Source organism: Apium graveolens, chromosome 4 (genome assembly GCF_009905375.1).
Source record: "Apium graveolens cultivar Ventura chromosome 4, ASM990537v1, whole genome shotgun sequence".
NCBI lineage: Eukaryota > Viridiplantae > Streptophyta > Magnoliopsida > Apiales > Apiaceae > Apium > Apium graveolens.
Window position 1 is genome coordinate 99,931,079 of NC_133650.1, and position 17,615 is coordinate 99,948,693.

A 17,615-nucleotide genomic window follows, 5' to 3' on the forward strand; every position below is an offset into this window, starting at 1 on the left:
AGAGTTACTTAGTCGAAGTCCGAATATATTAACTAATACAGAGATGGATAATGTGTTGAAGAATGAACTCGCAATCTGGTTGCAGCAGAAGGTGTTATTCCCTAATAATATAACAAAAATTACATAAGGGGGTTGAATGTAATTCTGGCTTCTTTTTGAGATTTAAGAAAAATGGATCTAACTCAATAATATATATGTGTTTGATTTGCAAAGTGTGGAATGAAAGAATTATATAAATCAAAATAAAAGTAATAAAAAAACACAAGTCTTTAAAATATTCTGGTGGATTTGAATGTATCCACCAGATATATATATATATATATATATATATATATATATATATATATATATATATATCGAGAGAACCATGTGAAGCTTGAATAGCTCACAGCTGCTTTACAAGTGAACAACTAAACTTACAGAGAAATGCTACAGGATACAGCTTACAAATGTTTCTCTGAAAATTATATTTTGCTTAGTCTTTTGTTGTAACTGTTATTGTTCTACTTGCTACACTTGGTTTATATATTACCAAGTTTACATATAGTAAGACAAGATAATAAAACAAAACCTATCAATTCTAACTCCATGCTGCTTCACTACTCTATTCCAGCATCTTTGAAAATCTTTATAACTTGCATGGAAATGGTAATGCTTCTTTGTTCTAAAAATCCTGCTAAACAAGCTGCCACATTCCTTTTTTAAATACTCGACGCATGTGACTGTGTTATCACTATCAACAACTATTTGAATTGATCATCCGTCGGGTACATGCTTGTTATCCGTTGAGTAGCCTTGTTGATCATCCTTCGGGTAGCTTTGTAGATCATCCTTCGGGTAGCCTTTTATCACTTGACTCTATTTCATTTGTGTAGAATTACAAGACATCTTATATTTATATTTAATCAACCTATTCTGCACATCTACTAGCAGTCTACATGATTCATAAGCTACTACAGAATCTATACAAAGTTGTTTGCAAAAATGTGCTACATGACTTATTATTACATAAGCTACTCACCCGATGGATATCAATTGGTCATCCGTCGGGACTATATTGTATCATCCGTCAGGACTATAATTGATCATCCATCGGGTGCTACAAAATACACTAAGTTAAATGTACTAAGGTGTTTTGTTTAGCTTATCATCAAGTACACAACATATTCCTAACAATCTCCCCCAATTTATGTCTACTAGAATTGTAGCCATAAATTAATAGAAACTTGATGATAACAAAACATCCTAAAGATACAGATTGAAAAATAGTAGATAAAACTGATAAGTGCTACAAATTGCTGAAAGTTGAACAATGCAAAGTACCCAAAGAAATTGCTCACAATTGTTATCAAGGTGCTCCTCTAGTCTGAGCAGATAGATCTATTTCCTTGATTGTCTGGATTTTTTCCCAAGCCTTTGGTTGTTTTCTTCAATTTGATTTTGAAGTTATCTGTGGAATTCAAATTCATCAGCTTTTGAGAGATCTAGCATTTCCTGCATTTCGAAAAGAGTCTCATTGCTAGAGATACTCAATTGGTCCTCCAATCTGAAAAATCTTCAAACCCCTTTTTCATCCTTGAATTCCATCAGCCAATAGGGCCTCAGATGCACTCTCTTTCATGTAAAGGGAATAGATAGAGTTCTTGGAAGTGCATCTTTGGCTCTAATACTCCTCATCTCCTCGATCTTCTTTAGAACTTGTCTTCTTGCAGTAACATTGTAACCAAAGTTCTTTTTGAATGATGAGTAGACCTTTATCAGCTCAGATTGGCTTTCTAGGAGAATCCTGTGAAGTGGCCATGTGAACTCTCTTCCTCCCTTGTATTTGAAGACCAGTCCTTCAGGAAGACGTCTGTAAGCATCAATTCCTCTAACTTCTTCAAATTCATCTAAGTACAGGTTGATGTCATAAAATTCCTTGATGTCACAGATGTACAACATGTCTCCCTTATTTACTGTGGGTTGGGATTTAGTTAGAGCTTTGGATCTGAGAGATACAGGCTTCACTTTCTTGCTTGCTCTTATCTTTTTCTTCTTTGTCTTGAAGATGGGTAAATTTAGCTCAGGAATTGGTAAACTATCCCAGTCTACTGGTTCATCCTTAGGAACAATTGGTTCACAATGAATATTCCTTGTTGGATCAACCACTTTGAATTCTTCAAATACCACAGAAGGTTTTGATGTCTGAGTTGTAGTTGTAGAATTTTTGGGAAATTGGTCTTCCAATTCCTCATCATTAAAGTTCACTTTCCTCTTGGAATGAAGATTTTATCTAAATATTCTTTTCTGCTGTGATTCTTCTTGAATTTTCTGTAATATCCGTGATATATCGTGTAATTATTTTTGCTATTATATAATTATTATGTGTGTTCAGTATCTATTCTGTGAGCTAATTGTTAAGTGTTATCTGTACTTGAATATTCAAAAATAATATTAATTGAGTATTTTAATTTTTATATGTCCAAAATAAAATATAGATAATTGTCATATCTTCTTAATTATTTTTATGTTGGTTTATGGATTTATAAGAATCATATGAAATTTCTAAAATCTTTTTCCGGGTAATTAAAGTCTATTTTTTAAAAGCGGGAACCAACCGACGTCACCCGTTGTTACGTTTTTGGAACCCGAAACTCTTTCGAGAACTCCTTCCTAACCTAATTGTAATATTTCGAGCATATTCCATATTTCGACTTTTTCGATCCGGCGTACGGTTTGTCCTGCGCGGGTCCCGGCGCAACATTTTCGATACAATATTCGTTTCGGTAAATCAATAAAACCCGTATTTTCGATAAACGGGAGCTTTTTATTAAACTATCACAATTATCACCTCGTAATACGTGTAACTAGGCGCTGAGACAAAGACCGCAGTACAAATTGTACTGATTTGGATAATTATCCCGAAAATCGATACCGTTTGGATCAGTTTTTACAAATAAACGTACCGTTTTATATCCGGAATGATCCAACGGGATACAAATTTTCCGTAATTATTAATAGCCTTTTACCGTATTTTATTTCGTATCAAAATCATTTGCAGATAGTTAATTATATAATTTTCAGAGAAAAGCCCTAATTTCCTAAAACTGTTCTAAGAATCAAACAGCAAAACGAAGGCGTTACCGATCTCTGTTTTCAAAGCTTGAGTAACCAAAACGAAGGATTTGAAGTGTTCTATCAGATTCTGAGGTTTGTTTCACTACAGAAATCAAGGTTATTTTTCTAAAAATTTATTTATTTTCGAATTTATTTTATTAAAAATATGAAATTTTGTTCGGATGATTGTTTGTATGATTTGATGATTGCATGTTGTAGAGCTTGTTTTCCTGATGATTTTCATATGTCATACGTCTGATTTGGAGTTCAATAACATGTTCAAATTTGAGTTTGATTTTCGAATTTTAAAATTAGGGTTTATAACCCGTATGAATGTTCTTAATTGAAATTTGGGGGTTTCTTATTTTGTGATAGATTGATGTTGTGTTATAGTGGGTTGTATTCTCTGTGAAATTTGCAATCTAGTCGTATAAGTTTCATGAACCAACGAGGTCTGTAGAGAAGGGAGTTGTGTTTTGAAGTTTTCCGATGTTCGCCGGAAACTGGAAAACTTCACGGCCAAATTCCGGCCAACTCAGGGATTGTTAGGATGAATTGATTGCATGGTTGTGTTCCTGATGTTGTGTAGATGTGATCTGGAGGTGTTGGTGGGGTGAGGACGCCGGGAACGTGTTCTCCGGCGAACCCGACTGTTTTCCGGCGAAGGGTTGGAAAATTACAGTTTAGTACCCCAACTTTTGAAAACGATGCAGTTAGGTCCCTGAAGTTTCCAGACTTTGCAAATTTAGGATTCCTGTTTATAAAATGTTTAAAAATCATATTTCCTATTTATTTTTATTATAAAAATTCATTTTTAAATACTGAAAATTCTAAAAATTATTATTTTAATTCTGAAAATTATTTTTAATTCACAAATAAATCTAAATTAATTAGTTAATTAATTTCAGTTAATTTATAATTGATTAATTGGTCAATTAATTCGAAAATTAATTGATTAATTGATTTAATTAATTATTAATTGATTTTAATTAATTATTTAATTAGATTTAATTATTTAAAAATGATTTAAAAATTCTAAAAAATAGTTTCGAGCTTTAAAATATTATTCTAAATTATTTCCAAGGCTAGATAATTATTCTAAAATTATTTCGGAGCCAGAATTGGCCAACCGAACCCTGTTTATTAACCCGTAATTGATCCAATGACCCGTTTTAATTCCGAAAAATGTTTTAAAAATTATTTTAAATACCAGAAAGCCTATTTATGACCCAAGACTTCTTTATAAATAATATATCATTGATTACGTGATGTATTATGTGCTATATGTGACTTGTTAATTGACTATCGATCTATATATTCGGTGTTTACTTGATTATTGCATAACTTTCAATCCGTTAATCGAATTTGGGTAAAATGAAGGGTAGATAGAAGTATGTGTTGAATAGAATTCCATGAGTAAATTATTGATAGATGCTTATGATATGTGAGCAGAAGAGGCAAGACGTAAGAAAGGGAAACAGGAAGTTGAGGAGTAAAATGGTTGTGATTGGAAACGAGTGCAGTGTAGTAAGCTAATATCAGGCAAGTGTTCTGAACTTTCTCGAGATATTGTAGTACTTGATAATCCTGTGATATTGCAAGTGCTTTGAAGCACAGAAACCTAAATTCTGATTTCAGTTATTATTCTTGAGCCATGAATCATATTCTTTCTAATCCAACGATTATTGTATACCCAAACAAGAACCACAAATCTACGATACTACTCCACAAATACATACAAACTAAATACCAAACACTGAAATGAACTATTATATACTCAACCCATGGTATCTTATACTTTGAAAGACCAAATCCTTGAAACCTTGAAATGTTGATTCTTTTGTTATCCAATTCTTTCATTACCCAGCATCCAAGCTTTTAAATTCCCTTATTGATCCTTACAAGGATTGAAACCCTTTCATTGTTAAACATTTATTGTTGTTAATGATTTTGGTTATTGTTTATTATTGCATATTCTGTTATTATGTTAGAATTGGATTGTTTTTATAAAATTGTGGAACAGATTCTTGGTCAGACCATATAATGGTCAAGTTAGGCCAATGTGTGCCTTGGATCCAGTAGTTAGAGCAATGTTGTGTGCCTTGCTCAGGGTTAATGCGTGACTGGTCAGCAGCCTAACCTTGGTTTTTAAATTAAAAGTATAGTATCCAATTCTAAATCATAATCCATTGTTCACTTGATATTATAATCGTATTCACCTGATGATCATTATTCTCAGTTTTGTCATTGTGACTTGCTGAGCTAGTTAGCGCATTTGTGCGATGTTGTTTATATTCTTTCCAGTTAAAAAGGAACCAGTTGGTAAAGAGGATCCCCAGTCCAGCGCGAGAGCTAGGGGTTCAGGTTGAGAAAGCTGAGCTAGTAGGCTTCTTTTGGGATAAGTTAAATTTGTAAAAGTTTGTAATAATGTTTAATACTCAGTTTGAGTTTGAAATAGTTGGGATTTGAACGGTTTGTAATATATTAGTGTGTTTGGCTTGTGTGCATACTTTAACCTGTTGCGGTTCGTGGTGGTTGTTAAGTAGGGTCATTGCATATATTATTATTATCTTTATTATTGCTATAAGTAGGTTATAATTAAGGTGTGTGTGTGGACCCCAAACTTCTGACCCGGGTTTGGAGGGCGCCACAGGTTTGGTATCAGAGCTACAGGTTATAAGTCACTGACACAAGCCTAGGTTGACGGGAATGGGTAGAGGGATAGGATTAGAAGTAAGGTATAGGATGATAGAACGTCGAGAGGTTGAGTGTTATGGTATAACCGGTATTAGTATAGTTTGCGTCGTGGTACGAGATTCTTATATTACGATATGATTTCAGATAGCAGAGATGGCCAACTCTTTTATTCCCGTATCAGCTGATCACTTAGAGCCTTCAGTTGGAGCACCAGCATCGGATCCACGTCCTGTTTTTCCACCAGCTTTGGCTATTCTACCTCCACCGGTGTTGCAGCCCGTACCATTGCAGGCCATTCCACCTCCAGGCATGAGACCACCTGTTAGAGGACCCCCACCTGCTGATTCAGGCTTTACTAGTCATTCAGTCACAGGAGTACCTTTCCAGTTCTCTTCCTATCATGTCCCATATCATCAGTTTGAGGCTTGCCTTATGGAGCAGCGATTCCTACAGGGTCAGATCCAGGAGTTATTGCATATCATGCGTACCAGAGAGATGGGGAGTGGTGAGAGGCGACTTAGGGAGAGGCTTCAGGCATTTCGTAGAGCAGCTGTTGTAAGGATTGTTGAGGCTACACATGAGGATATCACCCCTGATTTCCTAGTGGAGTGGGCTAAGTGGGTTCTAGAGGAGCTTGAGGAGATAGGAGGTCCAGATTTGCCATGAGTTAGAGATTCTGAGATGGAGATGATGAGCAGTGTTGTTATGATTATGTAGTATGGACAGTAGTGTGTAGTGTATATCAGTAGACTTTTGAGTTGTATCTATAGACTAGCGATGCTGACTAGTGAGTAGGTTATTGTACCCTTTTTGCTTTTACTTTCGAAGCATCTTTACGCTTGTACTACCTAAAACTTTTGATCTATATATCAGTACCTTTTCCTTTCCAACACTGTCATTTACTTTATTGCACCTGTTTTACTTTACCTTATTTATTGCACCAGTATACCATGTGATACCATGTACCCTGTTTTCCATAACTGTTTATATTCTGTAAAGAAGCATGCAATTTACTTAGTTGTAACTGTTTTCAAAAAAGAGATATTCCTGTTTTACAAAACTTTTCTTTTATACAAAGATTTGATTCAAAAGCTAAATAAATTAATTGATTCTTTACAAAAAATGCCTCCCAGAAGAAATACCCGCCCCAACACCCAGAATGAAGAAACTAATAACAACAACAATAACAACCAAGATGATACAAACCAGAATGTGAACCCAGGACCCATGGACCCAGCAATAGCCCAGATTCTTCAAATCTTGGCCCAACAAATAGTTCACCTGGCACAACAACAGCAGAGACAGACCAATCCCCAGGTAACTTTCAAAACTTTTCAGGCAGTAAACCCACCAGAATTCAAGGGTTCCTTAGAGCCAATTGAAGCAAATGTGTGGTTAAAGGAAATAGAGAAGGCTTTTGCCTTGGTAAAAGTGAAAGAGGAGCAAAAGGTTGAATTTGCAAGTTACTATCTGAAGAATGAGGCCACCTATTGGTGGGAGATGGTGAAGACATTGGAAAGCACAGATGTTATTACTTGGGAAAGGTTTAAGGAATTATTTTTAGAAAAGCATTTTCCTCAGTTTGTTCAGGATCAAATGGAGCTGAAGTTTTTAGAATTAAAGCAAGGAAACATGTCGATAACAGATTATGAGGGGAAGTTTGAGGAATTGTCAAGGTATGTGTCGTCGTATGTTGATACTGATAGAAAGAAAGCTAAGAGATTCCAGCAAGGCTTGAAGCCATGGATCAGAGGGAAGGTAGCTATTTTTGAATTGGATACCTATGCTGGGGTTGTACAGAAAGCTATAATCGCAGAGACAGAGAGTGAGATGTTTCAGAAAGAAAAGGAAAGCAAGAAAAGGAAAGTTGAGGGAAGTGAGGGTCAGTCACAAACAGGGAAGTTTCCAAATTTTAAGAAGGGCAAGTTTCAGCCAGGGAGAAATTTTAATTTCAGGAGACAAAATGCAGGAGATGGAGGCCAGGGCAATCGTTCAGCTAATGTGAATCAGCCGAATCAGTTGAGATTAACTTTTCCAGATTGTCAAGTATATGGAAAGAAGCATGGAGGAGTTTGTAACAAGTTGAATGTGGTATGTTTTAAATGCAACCAGAAAGGGCACTACTCGAGGGAGTGCCGAAATCAGCCAGCAAGAGAGCCAGCAAATAAGGATCAGCCTATCCGGAATCCAGCAGTGAAAGTTCCAGTCATTGAATTTACATGCTTTAAATGTGGGAAGCCAGGACATATGGCCAGGGATTGCAAGACACCAACCCTAGTCAGTAATACATTAAGGATTATGGGATCTACCCCAACAGTGAATGAGACTCCGAGGGCTTGAGTTTTTGACATGTCGGTGAAGGATGCAATCCAGGATACGGATGTCGTGGCAGGTACGCTTAATGTGAATTCTTTATGTGCCAAAGTGTTAATAGATTCGGGAGCAACTCGATCGTTTGTTTCATAAGATTTTGTTATAAGATTTTGTTAGTAAGTTAAATTGTGCAGTTGGGTATTTTAATGAAATAATAACTGTGGAATTAGCAAATCAAGAACGTGTAACTGTTAACCAAGTTTGTGGGAATTGTGAGATTGAGATTTCTGGTAGTAAATTTTGTGTAGATTTGATACCGTTTAAGTTAGGAGAATTTGACGTTATATTAGGGATGGATTGGTTATCTAAGCATGATGCTCAGATAGATTGTCGAAATAAGAAAGTAATGGTGAAAATGCCAGACGAAAGAATAGTAACATTCAAGGGACAGAAGCAAGTAAAGAAGTTCTTAACGATGATTCAAGCCAAGAAGTTACTATGACAAGGATGTGAGCATTTCGTAGCATATGTGATCGACAGAAGTCAGGAGCCAGCAAAACTTGAAAATATTCCAGTTGTGATGGAATTTTCAGACGTATTTCCCGATGAGTTACCAGGACTTCCTCCAGATAGAGAAATTGAATATGCAATCGACTTAGCACCTGGAACCGAACCAGTATCCAAGGCCCCATATAGAATGGCGCTCGTTGAGATGAAAGAATTAGCAAAACAATTGCAAGAGCTGTTAGAGAAAGGAGTAATTAGACCCAGCGTATCCCCGTGGGGTGCACCGGTATTATTTGTCAAGAAGAAGGATGGAAGCATGAGACTGTGCATCGACTATAGGGAGCTCAACAAGTTGACGATTAAGAATAAGTATCCGTTACCCAGAATTGATGATTTGTTTGACCAATTGAAGGGAGCCAAGTATTTCCCTAAAATCGATTTAAGATCGGGATATCATCAACTGAAGATCAAACCAGAAGATATACCAAAGACAGCTTTCAGAACAAGGTATGGACATTATGAATTTTTAGTGATGTCTTTTCGATTGACCAACGCCCCAACAGCGTTTATGGACCTGATGAACAGAATTTTCAAGGAATATTTGGACAAGTTCGTTATAGTATTTATAGACGATATTTTGATCTATTCAAAGACGGAGGAGGATCATGCGGAACATTTAAGGACAACTTTGGAGATTTTAAGGAAAAAGAAGTTATATGCTAAATTGTCGAAGTGTGAGTTTTGGCTACAGGAAGTTCAGTTCTTAGGACACATAGTCAGTAACGAAGGGATCAAAGTGGACCCGGCAAAGATCGAGGCAATTACGAATTGGGAAAGACCAAGAACACCCACTGAGGTAAGAAGTTTCTTGGGATTGGCAGGATATTATCGACGATTCGTTCAGAATTTCTCAAGAATTGCAACACCATTGACAAAGCTTACACAAAAGAATGAAAAGTTTATATGGAATGACAAGTGTGAAGGAAGTTTTCAGGAATTGAAGCGGAGATTAATCACAGCACCTGTTTTGTCACTTCCAGGCGATCAAGGGAATTTTGTAATTTATAGCGATGCTTCTTACAAAGGATTAGGATGTGTTCTTATGCAGCATGACAAGGTGATTGCGTATGCGTCAAGGCAATTGAAACCACACGAACAGAAGTACCCTACTCATGATTTGGAGTTAGCAGCTATAGTTTTCGCTTTGAAGATTTGGAGACATTATTTGTATGGAGAAAAATGTGAGATTTTCACAGATCACAAAAGTTTGAAATATATATTTACCCAGAAGGAACTTAATATGAGACAAAGGAGATGGTTAGAATTGATTAAGGATTATGATTGCTCGATTAATTATCATCCCGGTAAGGCGAACGTTGTAGCAGATGCGTTATGTCGGAAGGAAAAGTTAAATGTATTATCCGTACCTGAAGAAATATATAAAGAATTTCAAAAATTAGAATTGGAGATTAGAATTTGCAAGCCTGAGGTAGCAAAAGTGTACGGTATGATTTTTAAACCGGAGTTATTGGAGAAAATAAAGAAATGCCAGAAAGAGGTAATGGATCAAGATATAAATAGTTTGGTAGGTGAGGAATTATGCACGCAACAAGATGATCAAGGTATTCTTAGGTTTTCCTCATGAATTTGGATTCCACCAGTGATGGAGCTGAAAAATGAAATTTTACAAGAGGCACATAGTTCAAGATATTCCATCCATCCAGGGAGTACCAAAATGTACAGAGATTTAAAGAAGAATTATTGATGGCCAAATATGAAGAGGGAAATTACGGAATGGATTAGCAAATGCTATACCTGTCAGAGAGTTAAAGCAGAGCATCAGAGACCAAGCGGATTGCTACAACCATTGGAGATTCCAGAGTGGAAGTGAGAACATATTACCATGGATTTCATAGTTGGATTACCAAGGACAAGGACTAATCATGATGCCATTTGGGTTATAGTAGATAGACTTACCAAGTCAGCTCATTTTCTGCCTATAAATGAAAGATTTTCGCTCGACAAGTTAGTTCATATGTACTTGAAAGAAATTGTAGTTCGTCATGGAGTTCCAGTGTCTATTATATCTGATCGAGATCCAAGATTTAATTCAAGATTTTGGAAGAGTTTTCAAGAATGTTTGGGAACAAGACTGAATATGAGTACATCTTATCACCCCCAAACGGATGGCCAAAGTGAAAGAACGATTCAGACAATCGAGGACATGCTACGTGTTTGTGCTATTGATTTCAAAGGAAGTTGGGACGAGCATTTACCCCTGGTAGAGTTTGCTTATAACAACAGTTATCACGCCAGTATTGGGATGCCACCTTATGAAGCCCTTTATGGACGCAAATGTAGATCTCCAGTATATTGGGACGAAGTAGGAGAACGCAAAATACTCGGACCCGAATTGGTGCAGCAGACAAAGGAAGTTGTTGAAATTATCCAGAAAAGATTAATAGCCGCACAAGATCGTCAGAGGAAATATGCAGACCAATTAAGAAAAGACATGGAATTTGAAGAAGAAAGCTTGGTATTATTGAAAGTATCACCGTGGAAAGGACTAACGAGGTTTGGGAAGAAAGGGAAGCTAAACCCAAGATATGTCGGAACTTTTGAAATCCTAAAGCGTATTGGCAAAGTAGCTTACGAATTGGCGTTACCTCCGCACATGGAGCACATTCACAATATTTTTCATATATCAATGCTTAAGAAATATAATCCAGACTCCAGGCATATAATAGAATATGAGCCAATAGAACTTCAAGCAGATTTATCATATGTAGAGAGTCCGATAGAGATTCTAGAGGAAAGAGAGAAAGTATTGAGAAATAAAGTGGTAAAGTTAGTAAGTGTATTGTGGAGAAACCCAAAGGTTGAAGAGTCAACCTGGGAGTTAGAAAGTGATATGAGAGAAAAGTACCCTCATTTGTTTTCTTAGAGATTCTGAGGACAGAATCCTTTTAAGGGGGAATGATGTAATATCCGGGATATATCGTGTAATTATTTTTGCTATTATATAATTATTATGTGTGTTCAGTATCTATTCTGTGAGCTAATTATTAAGTGTTATCTGTACTTGAATATTCAAAAATAATATTAATTGAGTATTTTAATTTTTATATGTCCAAAATAAATTATAGATAATGGTCATATCTTCTTAATTATTTTTATGTTGGTTTATGGATTTATAAGAATCATATGAAATTTCTAAAATCTTTTTCCGGGTAATTAAAGTCTATTTTATAAAAGCGGGAACCAACCGACGTCACCCGTTGTTACGTTTTTGGAACCCGAAACTCTTTCGAGAACTCCTTCCTAACCTAATTGTAATATTCCGAGCATATTCCATGTTTCGACTTTTTCGATCCGGCGTACGGTTTGTCCTGCGCGGGTCCCGGCGCAACATTTTCGATACAATATTCGTTTCGGTAAATCAATAAAACCCGTATTTTCGATAAACGGGAGCTTTTTATTAAACTATCACAATTATCACCTCGTAATACGTGTAACCAGGCGCTGAGACCAAGACTGCAGTACAAATTGTACTGATTTGGATAATTATCCCGAAAACCGATACCGTTTGGATCCGTTTTTACAAATAAACGTACCGTTTTTTATCCGGAATGATCCAACGGGATACAAATTTTCCGTAATTATAAATAGCCTATTACCGTATTTTATTTCGTATCAAAATCATTTGCAGATAGTTAATTATATAATTTTCAGAGAAAAGCCCTAATTTCCTAAAACTGTTCTAAGAATCAAACAGCAAAACAAAGGCGTTACCGATCTCTGTTTTCAAAGCTTGAGTAACCAAAACGAAGGATTTGATGTGTTCTATCAGATTCTGAGCTTTGTTTCACTACAGAAATTAAGGTTATTTTTCTAAAAATTTATTTATCTTCGAATTTATTTTATTAAAAATATGAAATTTTGTTCGGATGATTGTTTGTATGATTTGATGATTGCATGTTGTAGAGCTTGTTTTCCTGATGATTTTCATATGTCATACGTCTGATTTGGAGTTCAATAACATGTTCAAATTTGAGTTTGATTTTCGAATTTTAAAATTAGGGTTTATAACCCGTATGAATGTTCTTAATTGAAATTTGGGGGTTTCTTATTTTGTGATAGATTGATGTTGTGTTATAGTGGGTTGTATTCTCTGTGAAATTTGCAATCTAGTCGTATAAGTTTCATGAACCAACGAGGTCTGTAGAGAAGGGAGTTGTGTTTTGAAGTTTTCCGATGTTCGCCGGAAACTGGAAAACTTCACGGCCAAATTCCGGCCAACTCAGGGATTGTTAGGATGAATTGATTGCATGGTTCTGTTCCTGATGTTGTGTAGATGTGATCTGGAGGTGTTGGTGGAGTGAGGACGCCGGGAACGTGTTCTCCGGCGAACCCGACTGTTTTCCGGCGAAGGGTTGGAAAATTACAGTTTAGTACCCCAACTTTTGAAAACGATGCAGTTAGGTCCCTGAAGTTTCCAGACTTTGCAAATTTAGGATTCCTGTTTATAAAATGTTTAAAAATCATATTTCCTATTTATTTTTATTATAAAAATTCATTTTTAAATTCTGAAAATTCTAAAAATTATTATTTTAATTCTGAAAATTATTTTTAATTCACAAATAAATCTAAATTAATTAGTTAATTAATTTCAGTTAATTTATAATTGATTAATTGGTCAATTAATTCGAAAATTAATTGATTCATTGATTTAATTAATTATTAATTGATTTTAATTAATTATTTAATTAGATTTAATTATTTAAAAATGATTTAAAAATTCTGAAAAATAGTTTCGAGCTTTAAAATATTATTCTAAATTATTTCCAAGGCTCGATAATTATTCTAAAATTATTTCGGAGCCAGAATTGGCCAACCGAACCCTGTTTATTAACCCGAAATTGATCCAACGACCCGTTTTAATTCCGAAAAATGTTTTAAAAATCATTTTAAATACTAGAAAGCCTATTTATGACCCGAGACTTCTTTATAAATAATATATCATTGATTACGTGATGTATTATGTGCTATATGTGACTTGTTAATTGACTATCGGTCTATATATTCGGTGTTTACTTGATTATTGCATAACTTTCAATCCGTTAATCGAATTTGGGTAAAACGAAGGGTAGATAGAAGTATGTGTTGAATAGAATTCCATGAGTAAATTATTGATAGATGCTTATAATATGTGAGCAGAAGAGGCAAGACGTAAGAAAGGGAAACAGGTAGTTGAGGAGTAAAACGGTTGTGATTGGAAACGAGTGCAGTGTAGTAAGCTAATATCAAACAAGTGTTCTGAACTTTCTCGAGATATTGTAGTACTTGATAATCCTGTGATATTGCAAGTGCTTTGAAGCACAGAAACCTAAATTCTGATTTCAGTTATTATTCTTGAGCCATGAATCATATTCTTTCTAATCCATTGATTATTGTATACCCAAACAAGAACCACAAATCTACGATACTACTCTACAAATATATACAAACTAAATACCAAACACTGAAATGAACTATTATATACTCAACCCATGGTATCTTATACTTTGAAAGACCAAATCCTTGAAACCTTGAAACGTTGATTCCTTTGTTATCCAATTCTTTCATTACCCAGCATCCAAGCTTTTAAATTGCCTTATTGATCCTTACAAGGATTGAAACCCTTTCATTGTTAAACATTTATTGTTGTTAATGATTTTGGTTATTGTTTATTATTGCATATTCTGTTATTATGTTAGAATTGGATTGTTTTTATAAAATTATGGACCAGATTCGTGGTCAGACCATATAATGGTCAAGTTAGGCCAATGTGTGCCTTGGATCCAGTAGTTAGAGCAATGCTATGTGCCTTGCTCGGGGTTAGTGCGTGACTGATCAGCAGCCTAACCTTGGTTTTTAAATTAAAAGTATAGTATCCAATTCTAAATCATAATCCATTGTTCACTTGATATCATAATCGTATTCACCTGATGATCATTATTCTCAGTTTTGTCATTATGACTTGCTGAGCTAGTTAGCTCATTTGTGCGATGTTGTTTATATTCTTTCCAGTTAAAAAGGAACCAGTTGGTAAAGAGGATCCCCAGTCCAGCGCGAGAGCTAGGGGTTCAGGTTGAGAAAGCTGAGCTAGTAGGCTTCTTTTGGGATAAGTTAAATTTGTAAAAGTTTGTAATAATGTTTAATACTCAGTTTGAGTTTGAAATAGTTGGGATTTGAACGGTTTGTAATATATTAGTGTGGTTGGCTTGTGTGCATACTTTAACCTGTTGCGGTCCGTGGTGGTTGGTAAGTAGGGTCATTGCATATATTATTATTATCTTTATTATTGCTATAAGCAGGTTATAATTAAGGTGTGTGTGTGGACCCCAAACTTCTGACCCAGGTTTGGAGGGCGCCACATTTTCAGATCCTTAGGTTCAGTGATTACAGTTGGTTGTACTGGAGGTTCTGTTGTGGTTTTTACAGCTTGAAGCTTGGCCAAGATAGCAGCTTGTTCTTTCTTTTGCTTTTGCTTCTTAGCATCCAAAGCAGCTTGCTTCTTTTCTAGCCTGATTCTTTCTTTCTCTTCCTTCTTAGCTTCCACAAATAGTGGATGTCCAAACACCACACAAATCTCCTTACCATTTCTATAAATTTTGGCAATTCTTCTTTTCAATACTGAATCAGCTAGATCCTTGTAGAATGCAATAGATCTTGATAACAGTTTCTTTTTATCTGGCTTTGGTGTCTCAAACAATGTATCCATAGGATTCTTGTCTAAAAACTTAGGATAGTTCCATTTGGCCTTCATGATGAGATCTTTCTTTGGAGATTTGACACAAGAAGTTTGACCCCTTTCCAAATAGTTCATACTTATATCATTCATAGAGATTTTCATGACTTTAAAGTGATGATTGAAAACTTTTCTCGGCTTCTGTGTTGGGCCAAATATCTTCTGGATGTTCTCATCAATTTTCTTCCAATTGATTAGACTCAATGGCTTCTTCTCAGCTGCTCTCTAATTGGCCGCTGCTTCTTTGATTAGATCTATGCTATCTTTATCAGGTGGCTTTGTGAAAACAATTGTTCGCATAATTGCTTTACTAACTTGAATGTTGAGTACTTTTTGCTCCCCCTCACTTCTTGATTCCCCTTGACTGAATAAGGTAATTGAGCTTTCTTTCTCCCCCTTAGAGGAGGTTTCTTTCACCCCCTTTTTGTTATCAGCAAGTTGAGTAGAAGATGAGGTTTGTGCTGCCACCAGCCTTTGAAGCAAGTCTGTTTTTTGTGCTTGGTGTAGATGAATTGCTATTAGAGAGGCTTCCATTGCTGTCATTCTTTTCTCCAAGGAATCCACCTTGGTTGCAAGATCAATGTTCTTCCTTAATTATCTTTTGATATCAAGCATTGTAGCCTCTGGAAGTTGTGCATCTATTCTATTAGCTATATCCTTCTTCACTTGAGTGATCTCTGTTTGAATAGAAGTAATATCTTGATTGTGTTGGAAGCCTTGGATTTGCTGTAGTTGGAGAGATGCAAGATGTGCTTGCAGAAGTTTCTTGGTACTAGCATTGTTGGGTGATTGAAGAGCAGACTTTGTTTGACTGATAAGGTGGATATGTGTGGTCTTGAAATGATGTTCATCACATTTATTGGAGAAGGCCCATGATGGCATGCCTGATCTGGAACTAGGGCCTGCTTCTCCCCTATGTCCATTGGCTCTCCTTCACTTTCTTCACCCTCATCACCAAAGAAAATTTCTGAACCACCAGTCTCATAGTCAATATCACCAGCTGTAGAGGGCAAAGCTGTGATTACATCCTTTGCTCTTTGCATGGACTGTGTGGTGTGCACCAAATTGAGCATCTTTTCTGCATTGTCATTGCTCTATCCAGCTAGAAGCTGATATGCTGAAACAAGGTGAGTAAATGTCTCAGCATCCAAGGAGGTAGAATCTATAACAGCTTGACTTTACTGAAATAGTCCCTCCCTGTTTGCATCCTGAACATTCATTAACTCACTTGTAATGACATCCATCCTTATATCTCCTGTACCTGTATTTCTCTCATTATCTCTCTTTTCTTGCATCAAGGTCTCACCTTGGCTCCGCACCTCACACCCTCACCTTCACCATCTAAGGTGGGACTCCTCTCACTCACTTTTGCCAGTCCTGAAGAAATGGACTGCATTGGATCACTCTTTTCCTCTCCTTTTTCCTGGGAACAACCCAGAGTCTCACTCAAATCACTCATTTCCCTCAGTCCTAGGAGTGATTGCACTACTGCTAAGTCTTCTTCACTTGTAAGAATATATGAAATTTGAAGTTGTGCAGAGACACCCGACGGATGAGGAATATCCATCGGGTTAGCAGTTTTACTATCCGACGGATGACTGCTGTTAAGCTTATCCATCAGGATACAATCACCACTCGACGAATGATAGATATCCATCAGGATAGAAGAAATAATTGAGTTTGGAGTGGAGACTATTGTAAACTCTGTGTAGATTGATGAAAATTTTGGAACAGATGTCTCAATAATCTCAGAAAGAAATGGCAAGTGAGCCAACAAATCATCTAGAAGATGATGCTCACTTGCATGGTTTTTGGCTTCTCCAAGAGAGTTAAAGATAGAGAATTTGGTTGAGATGTATGAATCATATCAACATCCAATGAGTGTGCGGGAGAATTTGGTGTATCAGGTGCTTCAATTGTAAGAGATTTTGGCTGTGACTCCACATTTATTGGAGCCACATCAACCTGGCTTTGAGAAGGTACAGTGACTGGGTCTTTTGCACCAGTTTGCACAGTGTGTGAACCCTGTGCATCCCCAAGGGTTTTTGGTTTTTTCTTTCTAGCATAAGTTTGGGGTGAGCTTGTGTCCCTTACCCTTTTGGCCGGTGCTCTTGGTTGAGAGCTTGTTTCAACGGTAACATCCTTTTGGGAGGATGAAAGCAGTATTGAGCTAATATCCTTATTAAGCACTGCAGTTTGTTGAGAAACTGCA